This window comes from Pongo pygmaeus, chromosome 19 (genome assembly GCF_028885625.2).
Source record: "Pongo pygmaeus isolate AG05252 chromosome 19, NHGRI_mPonPyg2-v2.0_pri, whole genome shotgun sequence".
In the NCBI taxonomy this organism is placed as follows: domain Eukaryota; kingdom Metazoa; phylum Chordata; class Mammalia; order Primates; family Hominidae; genus Pongo; species Pongo pygmaeus.
In genome coordinates, this window is record NC_072392.2 from 44,412,690 (window position 1) to 44,424,853 (window position 12,164).

At 44.3% G+C, this 12,164-nt stretch overlaps 1 pseudogene; it reads right to left on the reverse strand.

The window, feature by feature from the left end:
- Positions 1-12,164, reverse strand: part of LOC129017848 (U3 small nucleolar RNA-associated protein 6 homolog) — a 34,578-nt pseudogene that overhangs the window by 14,729 nt on the left and 7,685 nt on the right.

Below are 12,164 nucleotides of genomic sequence, written 5' to 3' on the forward strand. Positions count from 1 at the left end.
GTGCCCAGCCTAAAGAACTTTATTATAGCTGAGCTCTTCATTTTCGTTTGTGTGTGTGTGTGTTTTTTAAGACAGAGTTTATCTCTTGTTGCCCAAGCTGAAGTGCAGTGGTACGATCTCAGCTCACTATAACCTCCGCCTCCTGGGTTCAAGCGATTCTCCTGCCTCAGCCTCCCGAGTACCTGGGATTACAGGCATGTGACACCACACCCAGCTAATTTTTGTATTTTTAGTAGAGGCGGGGTTTCACCATGTTGGCCAGACTGGTCTCAAACTCCTGACCTCAGGTGATCCGCCCAGCCCGGCCTTCCCAAGTGCTGGGATTACAGGCATGAGCCACTGCATCTGTTTTTTTTTTTGGAGAGAGTCTTCTCTGTCACCAGGATGGAGTGCAGTGGCGTGATCTCAGCTCACTGCAACCTCCACCTCCCAGGTTCAAGCGATTGTCCTGCCTCAGCCTCCTGAGTAGCTGGGATTACAGGTGCACACCACCACACCAAGCTGATTTTTGTATTTTTAGTAGAGACGGGGTTTCACCATGTTGGCCAGGATGATCTCAATCTCTTGACCTCAGGTGATCCGCCCACCTCAGCCTCCCAAAGTGCTGAGATTACAGGCGTAAGTCACCACGCCCAGCCCAGGGTTCTTCATTTTCTAAATGATAGAGAAAAAGCACAACCTACTCCTCTCTCAAAACCCTGAAAATATCCAAACAACAGATTGATTCAAGTTCCATTTCCCCTCCTGTCAAAGGAAGAGGTGCTACCAAAGAATGGAAGTACCCACAAGTTAGGCTAAAAATAATTTTTTTTTTTTTTTTGAGACAGGGTCTCACTCTGTCACCCAGTCTGGGGTGCGGTGACGCAATAACAGCTCACAGCAGCCTCAACTTCACAGGCTCAAGGGATCCTCCCACCTCAGCCCCACAGGTAGCTGGGACTACAGGCACATGACACCATACCCAACTAATTTTATTGTTATTTTTTGTAAAAACAGGTCTCACCATGTTGCCGAAGCTTACAAATAATTGTTAAACCATATAATCAGACATTAAAGAATAAAATTACCAGCCAGGTGTAATGGCTCACACCTGTAATCCTTGCACTTTGGGAGGCTAAGGCAGGAGGATCACTTGAGCTCAGGAATTCAAGATCAACCTGGGCAACATAGTGAGACCTCATCTCTATAATTAAAAACATAAATAAATAAAAATATAATAAAGAAATAAAAAGAATAAAATTACCAGCACTCAACTATAAACATATGAGTATAACTCTCATTTTATGGATAAATGCCAGGAAAATAGAATTTAGAATTTTATATAAGCTTTAGATTTTTTTTTTTTTTGAGATGGAGTTTCGCTCTTGTTTCCCAGGCTGGAGTGCAATGGCGCAATCTTGGCTCACTGCAACCTCCGCCTCCCGGCTTCAAGTGATTCTCCTGCCTCAGCCTCCCGAGTAGCTGGGATTACAGGTATGCGCCACCATGCCTGGCTAATTTTGTATTTTTAGTAGAAACGTGGTTTCTCCATGTTGGTCAGGCTGGTCTCAAACTCCCGACCTCAGGTGATCCGCGCATCTCGGCCTCCCAAAGTGCTGGGATTACAGGCTTGAGCCACCGCGCCTGGCTAGATTTTTTTTTTATTGAATAAACTATTTCCCCCAGTAAGTGAATCAAATAACTCAATCAGGAAGATACTTTTTTTCTGAGACATGGTCTCACTCTGTGACCCAGACAGGAGTGGAGTGGCAAGATCACAGTTCACAGCCTCAACCTCCCAGACTCAGGTGATCCTCCCACCTCAGCCTCCAGAGTAGGTAGGACCACAGGCACGCACCACCACACCTAGCTTATTTTTTGTAGAGACAGGGTTTCACCGTGTTGCCTAGGGTGGTCTCAAACCCCTGAGCTCAAGGGATCCACCTGCCTTGGCCTCCCAAAATACTGGGATCCCAAAGTGTGAGCTACTGCACTGGGCCAGGAAATTTTTTTTTTAACATAATATGATATTAATTTTTTTTTTTTTTTTTGGAGATGGAGCTTTGCTTGTCGCCCAGGCTGGAGTGCAATTGTGGGATCTTGGCTCACTGCAACCTCCGCCTCCCAGGTTCAAGCGAGTCTCCTGGCTCAGCCTCCCAAGTAGCTGGGATTACAGGCATGCACTACCACGCCCAGCTAATTTTGTATTTTTAGTAGAGACGGGGTTTCACCATGTTGGTCAGGCTGGTCTCGAACTCCTGACCTCTGGTGATCCACCCACCTCAGCCTCCCAAAGTGCTGGGATTACAGGTGTGAGCCACTGCACCCGGCCAATATTAGCTTTTATTCCAGGGATTTAGTGTGGTATCTTCTTTCTCTTCTACTAAATATCCAACCTCAAACCCTTAATCTCAAGATCAGAAATAGATATATTCACCTTTATACTAACTTTACTTACTCATCATAAATCTCTTTTCGTAGATCTTTGGCAAAGTCAAATAGCTGTGCAATTGAAAGCAGTGACATGTGAAATTCTGCACCTAAATTTAAAAAGCAGGGGAGGGGAAGTTTATTGCCAATAAGAATCACTTTACTTTAAAAGTAGCATTCTCTTCATGTACTGGAGTTAATCTTTTTGTTTTTTGAAATGAGAAATAGAACAAAATAGAAGAAAAGTCATCCCATAGTCCCCTCACCCCCGTGTCCCCCTACTCAAGCAAAGCTATTGTTAATATCTTTGGAGTATTCATAAAAAAAGAACTAATTTTCAACTCCCCACATGATTTAGTTACTCCATGAGAACTTACTGAGGATGGGTGCAATGGCTCACACCAGTTATGCCATCACTTTGGGAGGCCAAGGCAGGAGGATCACTTGAGCTCAGGAGTTCAAGACTAGCCCGGACAACATGGTGAAACCTCATCTCTACTACAAGTACAAAAACTAGCCAGGCATAGAGGTCCATGCCCAGCTACTCAGGAGGCTGAAATGGGAGAATCACCTGAGCCCATGAAGTCGAGGCTACAGTGAGCCATGATTGTACCACTGCACTCCTGCGTGGGTGACAGAGTAAGACCCTGTCTCAAAAAAAAAATGGAAGGATAAATGACTACACACTGGGTACAGTGTACACTGCTCGTTGACGGGTGCACCAAAATCTCAGAAATCACCACTAAACCTGTTCCCCAAAAACCTATTGACATTTTTATTTTTTTGAGATGAAGTCTCGCTCTGTTGCCCAGGTGCTATCTCAGCTCACTGCAACCTCCACCTCCCGGGTTCAAGCAATTCTCCTGCCTCAGCCTCCCAAGTAGCTGGGATTACAGGCGCCCACCACCACACCCAGCTAATTTTTGTATTTTTAGTAGAAATGGGGTTTCACCATGTTGGCCAGGCTGGTCACGAACTCCTGACCTCAGGTGATCCACCTGCCTCGGCCTCCCAAAGTGCTGGGATTACAGGCATGAGCCACCATACCCGGCCCAAACCTATTGAAATTTAAGGAAAAAAAAAATGGGAGTAGAATATAAATTTTAAAAAGAGACTTATGCCGGGCGTGGTGGCTCACACCTGTAATCCCAACACTTTGGGAGGCTGAGGAGGGCAGGTCACAAGGTCAGGAGTACGAGACCAGCCTAGCCAACATAGTGAAACTACGTCTCTACTAAAAATACAAAAATTAGCTGGGCAGGGTGGCACACACCTATAGTCCCAGCGACTTGGGAGGCTGAGGCAGGAGAATCACTTGAACCCAGGAAGCAGAGGTTGTGGTGAGCCGAGATCACGCCAATGCACTCCAGCCTGGGCAACAGATCAAGACTCCATCTCAAAAAATAAATAAATAAGTTACTGAAATGTTCAATTATAGCCTAGGAAAAATAAGTATTTTCTGAAAGAAACAGGACATTATTCCTACAGAGTTTTATATACATTCTAATGGAAAATTTCAAAACTAGCTAAAGATCTTCATTAGGAAAACAATGTTTCACTTTCCTACCAAAAATAATGTTCAAAAGATACCTACCTTTAATTATGCTTACAGAATTTTTGTAGATGATCCGTGCCAACTCGCCCTTAAGAATTTCTTCAGAATAATCAGGATTCTCCTAAAGAGTGTTATATCAAATGTAACTTAACAGGTAGTACAAGGAGGAAAAGCACTAGGATGAAAATTAACAATCCTAGACTACCTGTGCCATATGACCACTGGTAAATCATGTCTCTCTCTCCGGGCCAGTTCCCTCACTTGTAAAGTGTGCAGCTTGAACAAGATCACTGACCTTCCAACTGTGTCCTCTCAGGCTCCAAGAGTGGTGGCAAGATCACATGGCTTAAGGCCTCACTCTCAATTTGGACCAAAACAGGTCACATTTTACATGTCTTGTCTGCGCTTCTCTGTAACATTTTATTTGAATAAAAAAGTCCTAGCCTGGCGTGGTGACTCATGCCTATAATCCCAGCACTTTGGGAAGCCGAGGCGGGTGGATCACTTGAGATCAGGAGTTCATGACCAGCCTGGCCAACATGGCAAAACCCCATCTCTACTAGAAATACAAAAATTAGCCGGGAGTGGTAGCGGGCACCTGTAATCCCAGCTACTTCGGAGGCAGGAGAATCACTTGAACCCGGGAGGCGGAGGTTACAGTGAGCCGAGATCGTGCCAGTGCACTCCAGCCTGGGTGACAAGGAGCAACACTCCGTCTGAGAAAAAAGTTCTAAGCTGGAAACCACAATAACAGACAATAGCAAAGTTTCTTCTCAGCTCTAACATTCTAAATCTTTTAATTATTCTGTCACATAAAAAACTATATAAAAAGGGAAAGAAAGAAGGCCAGGAAACCACACATTTCACAACATTTCTCAAGCTCCTTGAATCCATTAATATATCACTTTATGAGATCATACAGCATTAAAGAATAGCATTTGGCTATTCCGTAAGTAACATTTTTGAGAACCACATTAATTAGTCCAAATATCTATTTTTATAGCATAAAGCTTCATTTTCCTAACTAAGTCCATTTATAAGTAACACTAACTCATGTGGAAGTTTCAAAATGTAACAACATTAAACATTAAAGCTTGAACCCGGAGGCAGACGTTGCAGTGAGCCAAGATGGTGCCACTGCACTCCAGCCTGTGTGACAGAACGAGACTCCATCTCAAAAAAAAAGAAAAAAAAAAGAAAAATATATTCCAAATATTTTCTCTTACTCCTAAGCAGGCTCGAAATGTTATACATTGTTAGCAAGTGAGAATAAAATAATTAGAACCTTACCACACCCATACTGGCTTTTCCAAATTCTTCCTTCTCCTTCCTCAGTTTTTCAGCATGCATCAGCTCCATCCTAAAGTACTACACAGAAGATAAATAAACTGAAAATCTTTGGAGATGCTTTTTTAAATTTTTTTGAGACAGGGTCTTGCTCTGTCACCCAAGCTGGAGTGCACTGGTGATCACAGCTCATTTCGGCCATGAATTCCTGCACTCAAGTGATCCCCTTGCCTCAGCTTCCTGAGTAGCTAGGATTAGAGGTGCATTCCATCACACTCAGATAATTTTTTTATTTTTATTTTTCGTAGAGACAGGGTCTTGCTACATTGCTGCCTGGCCTCAAACAACTGACCTCAAGTGATCCTCCTGTCTCAGCCTCCCAAAGTGCTGGGATTAAAGGCATGAGCCACCACACCCAGCCTGAACTTTCATTTAAGAATTAAATAGCAGGCTGGGCACGGTGGCTCATGCCTGTAATCCCAACACTTTGGGAGGCCAGGCAGGCGGATCACTTGAGGTCAGGAGTTCGAGACCAGCCAGCCCAACATGGTGAAACCCCATCTCTACTAAAAATACAAAAATTAGCGGGGCATGGTGGTGCACACCTATAATCCCAGCTACTTCGGGGGCTGAGGCAGGAGAATCGTTTGAACCCCGGGGGCGGAGGTTGCAGTGAGCCAAGAACACACCATTGCACTCCTGCCTGAGCGACAGAGTGAGACTCCATTTCAAAAAAAAAAAAAAAAAAAAAAAAAAAAAGGAATTAAATAGCAGTTTCTCTTTTATCCTGACAAATGACTCAGAAAACAGTGCAGCTTCCAATACATCCTTTCTATTATTTGGGATTTTCATCTAAAGCTTGGCCCTCAAATGTTCTAGGGCACCATCCATACGGGAGTAAGTCCCCGAAGAGAGAAAGGAAGTACTACCAGGTATCTATCTCAAGAAAAGGAGACAGAAAGAACATGGAGAAAAGAGGGAGACAAGGCAAAGAAGCCCGAAGACGGCTTCTTTGGAGAACCAAGGGAACAAAGGGAACAAGAAAAAAAAATAAAAACAAAAGTATAAAGAGGTTAAATCTGGCTCTCAACTAAAAAAATGTTAGTCTAGTTCCCTATTCCTTCCAACCACAGGAAGGAGGCAGGGGTTACAACCTCTCAACTAACTTAGAAGCTGCAGTGTCAACACCTACCACTGGACAAAAAATAAAAAGATGTTTTTCCCTGGCTGGGCATGGTGGTTCACACCTGTAATCCCACCACTTTTGGAGGCTGAGGCAGGCAGATCACCTGAGCTCGGGAGTTCGAGACCAGCCTGCCCAACAGGGCGAAACCCCATCTCTACTAAAAATACAAAAATTAGCTGGACGTGGGATCTCAGCTACTCAGGAGGCTGAGGCAGGAGAATTGCTTGAACCCAGGAGGTAGAGGTTGCAATGAGCCAAGACCGGGCCACTACACTCCAGCCTGGGCAACAGAATAAGACTCCGTCCCAAAAAAAAAAAAAAAAAAAGATGTTTTTCCTTACCCACACCTCCACACTTATTCCTAGCCTCCATAAATTGAAGCCTTTTTTATTTAATAAAGAATACATGGGCCGGGCGCAGTGGCTCACGCCTGTAATCCCAGCACTTTGGGAGGTGGAGGCGGGCGGATGACCAGGTCAGGAAGTCGAGACCATCCTGGCTAACACGATAAAACCCCATCCCTACTAAAAAATACAAAAATTTAGCCGGGCATGGTGGCAGGCACCTGTAGTCCCAGCTACTCGGGAGGCTGAGGCAGGAGAATGGTGTGAACTCAGGAGGCAGAGGTTGCAGTGAGCTGAGACCCTGCCACTGCACTCCAGCCTGGGCAACAGAGTGAGACTCTGTCTCAAAAAAAAAAAAAAAAAAAGTGAGACCAGCCTGGGCAACAGAGTGAGACTCTGTCTCAAAAAAAAAAAAAAAAAAGTGAGACCAGCCTGGCCAACATGGCAAAACCCCATCTCTACTAAAAATACAAAAAAAATAGCCAGGTATGGTGGCGGGCACCTGTAATCCTAGCTACTTGGGAGGCTGAGGCGTAAGAATTGCTTGAATCAAGGAAAAAAAAAATATGTCTCCAGAGGACCAAACTGAGACATCACCGTCTCATCCTATGTGCATACACACTTACTTCTTTATAAAGTTTTGGGCACTCTGGATGAAAGCGCAGTGCCCGAAGAAATAGTTGCCTTGCGCTTTCTGAAGACAATCGATCTTCCATTTCCCATTTGGCTGCCATAATCCACAAAGCTGTAAGTGAAAAACCATCAGATTGCATTTCAATAAATTAATCAAGCCAGACAAGAAAAGAACCAAATGATCCAATATTAATATTCACACAATTTTTTTTTTTTTTTTTTTGAGACAGAGTCTCACTCTGTCGCCCAGGCTGGAGTGCAGTGACGCAATCTCGGCTCACTGCAAGCTCCGCCTCCCAGGTTCATGCCATTCTCCTGCCTCAGTCTCCCGAGTAGCTGGTACTACAGGCACCCGCCACCATGCCTGGCTAATTTTTTTTCGTATTTTTAGTAGAGACGGGGTTTCACCATGTTAGCCAGGATGGTCTTGATCTCTTGATCTCCTGACCTCGTGATCCGCCCGCCTCGGCCTCCCAAAGTGCTAGGATTACAGGCATGAGCCACTGCGCCCGGCCCACTCAAGCAATTTTTTAAAGAAACCTTTAACAAAAGGGGAAGCAGTTTGGACAGACAGTTTCTAACTGCAAAGCTTGGTTACATTATCTAAAATTAGAAACAGTATTCTGAAGCAAATGAGTAAATGACAACAAATGTTCAATTTAGAGAATGAGTACCTAAGTGTCTGTTACTGTTTTCATCAGATCTAAGGACATTATTGTAAGTCACATACAATTTTTTTCTTTTTTGAGACAGGGTCTTGCTCTGCTGCTCAGGCTGCAGTGGCACAAATGCAGCTCACTGCAGTCTTCACCTACCAACATCCCACCTTAGCCCCTCAAGTAGCTGGGACCACATGCATACGCCATCACGCCCATCTAAATTTTGTAGCTTTGTAGAGATGGGTTTTCACCATGTTGCTCAGGCTGGTCTCAAACTCCAGATCTCAAATGATCTGCCTGCCTCGGCTTCCCAAAGTGCTGGGATTATAGGCATAAGCCACCGTGCCTGGCCCACATACAAATTTTAAAGGTAGTAAAATGCCAGAAAAAGGCCAGGCACAGTGGCTCACACCTGTAATTCCAGCACTTTGGGAGGCCGAGGCAGGCAGATCACTTGATGTCAGGAGTTTGAGACCAGCCTGGCCAACATGGTGAATCCTCGTTTCTACTAAAAAATACAAAAAATTAGCCAGGCGTGGTGGCACCCTCCTATAGTCCCAGCTATTACGGAGACTGAGGCAGAAGAATCACTTTAGCCTGGGAGGCAGAGGTTGCAGTGAGCTGAGATCGCACCACTACACCCCAGCCTGGGCGACAGAGCAAGACTCCATGTCAAAAAAAAAAAAGGCCAGAAAAAACTGCTGATCTTACAACAAATAAAATTATTTTTTGCTCTTTTCTCAATATTTAGAGAAATTATAGGGCCAGGCACAGTGGCTTACTCCTGTAATCCCAGCACTTTGGGAGGCTGAGGTGCGCAGATCGTTTGAGGCTGGGAGTTCGAGACCAGTCTGGCCAACATGGCGAAACTCCATCTCTACTAAAAATACAAAAATTAGCCAGGCGTGGTGGTGCACATCTGTAATCCCAGCTACTTAGAAGGCTGAGGCATGAGAATCCCTTGAACCCAGGAGACAGAGGTTGCAGTGAGCTGATATCGCACCACTGCACTTCAGCCCGGGCAACAGAGGCAAGACTCTGTCTCAAAAAAATAAAAAATAAAATAAATTATAATTCATAATTTTCTCTAAAACCCTTTGTCCTTCTACATGGGAAATTAACCCTGAGTTAACATTCTAGCTATTTCCCTAGACACTTAATAAAGGTCACCTATCTTATCAAGATTGCTTTTGTTAAAAATGACGCCTGGTTGGTAACCACACCTGGAATAGAAGGGTCAGCAATGGTGGCAAGCAATTGCTTTGGGCTTCCGTGAACATGTGACTCCTAAAATTGAGCATGACCTTTCTAGGATCTGTAGAAGCCACGCCCATCCATGGGGCTTCTAAACCAGAGTGGATCCCCTACCTACTGATATGATCTCATCTCATCATACCTGAACAGTCACCTTAGGAACCAGAGGCTACCTCCATTCTGCTAAGAGCATTCTGCAGAAGGAACATACCTAAGGCTATCCTGCTATATTTCTGAGTAAACTGGTGCCAAATGTAGTCTATTTGAGTCTTGTGTGGTATAAGATATCTGATTAAGCCTAATACCCTGAGAATAGGTACTGAGGCCCCTCCACTATCAACTAGACCATTTATACATTATTCACAAGAGAAATATTTCTCTTACAAAACATGAGTCTACTCTGTACCAGCACTCTTCTAAAATTTATATTGATATTTTCCCCTTTAAGCTTCTAAAATTCCTCAGATTTGACTGCCTCCAAATAAAATGTCCCACAAAGGATTCAAAAGTTTATTTTGCCATCATCTAAAAAGAAATACAGTCTGGCCAGGAGCGGTGGCTCACGCCTGTAATCCCAACACTTTGGAAGGCCAAGGCGGGTGGATCACGAGGTCAGGGGTTCGAGACCAGCCTGGTCAACATGGTGAAACCCCGTCTCTACTAAAAATACAAAAATTAGCTGGGCGTGGTGGTGGGCACCTGTAATCCCAGATACTCAGGAGGCTGAGGCAGGAGAATTGCTTGAACCTGGGAGGCAGAAGCTGCAGTGAGCCGAGATCACACCACTGCCCTCCAGCCTGGGCGACAGAGCGAGACTCCGTCTCAAAAAAAAAGAAATACAGTCCTTCTTGCCTGCAGATACAACACCTAGGACAGTAACTAGTATATAGCAGGCAGGGGTGAACTACGAGGCAGCTATTCAGTAAGAAAAACTGCTGAGGCCAACTGCCTAAGCTCAAGTCCTCAAAATAATTTCTCTTAGATTCATCAAGCGAAATAAAATCCAAAATGGCTTGAGTCTAAATAAAATGTAGAAAAATTGACAAAGATTTCACCATACCTGGCTTGTTGGAATGAATCGCCAACATGGCAGAGAATACCTTGCTAAGTTGAGTTTTAGTAGCCTGTAAAAAAGGAAAATATTTCTACTTCCTGCACAGATAAATCATTGATCTTACTCTCTAAGTAATATGTACCCTAACTTTACCAACTGTAAAATCCAATGGAGCATGACATGCTATTGCCAGGGATATATAAACGAACACAGACCCTCATAACTTTCTACCTTAATTAAACCACTAAACACTTCAAATATCTTTTTAAAAAATCAACTGTATTGAACAAATACACGTAAAAATTATATTCTTTTCAATTGAATTGGAAACCATAGTCATTCAGATATCCAATGTTATATTGATGTTCCGCCTTCTTGGGTTCTTTTTTCATGTTAACCCTACACTTCAGGAAAAAACATCTGGCATGAAGCTTAAAGGGCAGATTAACAAAAAGACGGTTAGAGGAAGCAAGACATGCATGGCTTTACTCACCCACTTCTTACAAAAAACCACATAGTCGAGAGCCAAAGTTGAACATCGTCCTGCAAGAAAAGCAATGTAGTAAGCTGCCCAAATTTGACCTTTACATATAATACACCTTTGCATTAATTAATTTTGCTAAAAACAAGCAAATTTCAGGTTGGATGCGGTGGCTCACACCTGTAATCCCAGCACTTTGTGAGGCCGAAGTGGGCGGATCACTTGAGGTCAGGAGATTGAAACCAGCCTGGCCAACATGGTGAAACCCCACCTAAACTAAAATTACAAAGATTATTGGGAGGCCAAGGCGGATTGATCACTTGAGGTCAGGAGTTCAAAACCAGCCTGGCCAATATGGTGAAACCCCGTCTCTACTAAAAATACAAAAAAATTAGCCAGATGTGGTGGCAGACCCCTGTAATCCCAGCTACTCAGGAGGCTGACAGGAGAATCGCTTGAAGCCGGGAGGCCGAGATCAGGCCACTGCACTCCAGCCTGGGCAACAGAGGGAGGCTCCATCTCAAAAAAAAAAAAAAATTAGCCAGGTGTGGTGGTATGTGCCTGTAATCCCAGCTACTAGGGAGGCTGAGGCAGAAGAATCACTTGAACCTAGGAGGCGAAGGTTGCAGTGAGCTGCCGAGATTGTGTGCCACTGCACTCTAGCCTGGGTGACAGAGCAAGACTCCACCTCAAAAAAAAAAAAAAAAGCCAGGCACAATGGCTCAGGCCTGTAACCCCAGCACTTTTGGAGGCTGAGGCAGGTGGATCACCTGAGGTCAGGAGTTCGAGACCAGCCTGGCCAAGATGGTGAAAACCTGTCTACTAAAAATACAAAAATTAGCCAGGCGTGGTGGTGTGTGCCTGAAGTCCCAGGTACTGGGGAGGCTGAGGCAGGAAAATTGCTTCAATCTGGGAGGCAGAGGTTGCAGTGAGCCAAGATCACACCACTGCACTCTAGCCTGGGCGACAGAGCAAAACTCCATCCCCCACCAAAAAAAAAAAAAGAAGCAGATTTCAGAAAATACAGTCACCTCTCATCCTATCTGGCTCTTCCTCACAAAGGCCTCAGATCTCTTAACTATGATAATTCAACCTTTCCCCCAACTCCCACTCACAATGCTCCAAAAAAACTTTGTTATCTATCCAGTTGGTTTAATGCAGTTCTTAAAGGATCTCAATCTGGGGTAGCAATATAAAATTTGTCATTCCCAAGAATCCAAAATACTTCTCATATAATATATCCAATTCCAAACACTCCTGTAATCCCAGCACTTTGGGAGGCTGAGGTGGGCAGATCACTTG